The following is a 1,215-nucleotide window of genomic DNA, read 5'->3' on the forward strand; positions in this document are numbered from 1 at the left end:
CCAATTTTCTGCTGATTAGTGGTGCTGTGCTTCCCTCCATGTTAGTTGTTTGGCCTGAGGAAGCCCAAACCTGGAGTCTAGAGTAGGGCTACTGGTGCCTTCCAAAAGGACTTATGCTAACATGCCCCTTCTAAGACTGATGCTACCAGGTCCCCTGACCCTGCAGCAGGCCAGTGCTGACCCTTGTCTCTGCAGCACACATCCAAACACTCACAGACATGTCTACCTCAGTCTCTTTTGGGGTCATTACTTCTTTCCCCCGGTCCTGGTACACACAAGGTTTTGTTTGTTCTCTCCAAGAGTCTTTGTTTCCCCTAGGCCTGTGGAAGTTCTATGATCAAATCCTACTGTCCTTTAGATTTGTCCTACAGGTCAAATCCTGTAGCCTGTCAGTCTCCCTTGCCCATGGAATTTTCAAAGCAAGAATACTGGAGTGGGTAGCCATTTCCCCTCTCCAGGGGATCTTCTTGACTCAAGGAATGAACCCTGGTCTCCTGCACTACTGGCAGATTATTTACCGTCTGAGCCACCAGGGAAGACCTTTTAAATATATGCATGTGAGTGCACGTGCTAAGTTGCTTCAGTCGTGTCTGACTCTGCGACCCCATGGACTGTAGCTCATCAGGCTTCTCTATAGATGAAATTATCCAGGCAAGAATACTGGAGAGGTGCTCGCTTCGGCAGCACATATACTAAAATTTGAACAATACAGAGAAGATTAGCATGGCCCCTGCGCAAGGATGACATGCAAATTCGTGAAGCATTCCATATTTTTAACAAATTCTAAAGGATATTCTCTAGACAGGAAACACAAAAAGGGTGTATAAACCTGAACCCAAAACAATAAAGTAAATGGTAATGGGATCATACTTATCAATAATTACCTTAAATGTAAACGGGTTGAACGCCCCAACCAAAAGGCAAAGACTGGCTGAATGGATACAAAAACAAGACCCCTCTATATGCTGCTTACAAGAGACCCACCTCAAAACAAGGGACACACACAGACTGAAAGTGAGGGCTGGAAAAAGATATACCACGCAAACAGAGACCAAAAGAAAGCAGGAGTGGCAATACTCATATCCGATAAAATAGACTTTAAAACAAAGGCTGTGAAAAGAGACAAAGAAGGCCACTACATAATGATCAAAGGAACAATCCAAGAAGAAGATATAACAATTATAAATATATATGCACCCAATATAGGAGCACTGC

The 1,215-nt window shown here is 44.0% G+C and overlaps 1 non-coding gene across 1 annotated transcript; it reads left to right on the top strand.

Annotated features, from left to right (window-relative positions):
• Nucleotides 1–668: 668 nt before the first annotated feature.
• LOC114115482 (U6 spliceosomal RNA) lies at nt 669–775 on the top strand. The gene has a single exon (XR_003589819.1). It is a non-coding gene; the product is annotated as a U6 spliceosomal RNA (small nuclear RNA).
• Nucleotides 776–1,215: the final 440 nt, after the last annotated feature.

Source organism: Ovis aries, chromosome 6 (assembly GCF_016772045.2).
Source record: "Ovis aries strain OAR_USU_Benz2616 breed Rambouillet chromosome 6, ARS-UI_Ramb_v3.0, whole genome shotgun sequence".
Lineage (NCBI taxonomy): Eukaryota > Metazoa > Chordata > Mammalia > Artiodactyla > Bovidae > Ovis > Ovis aries.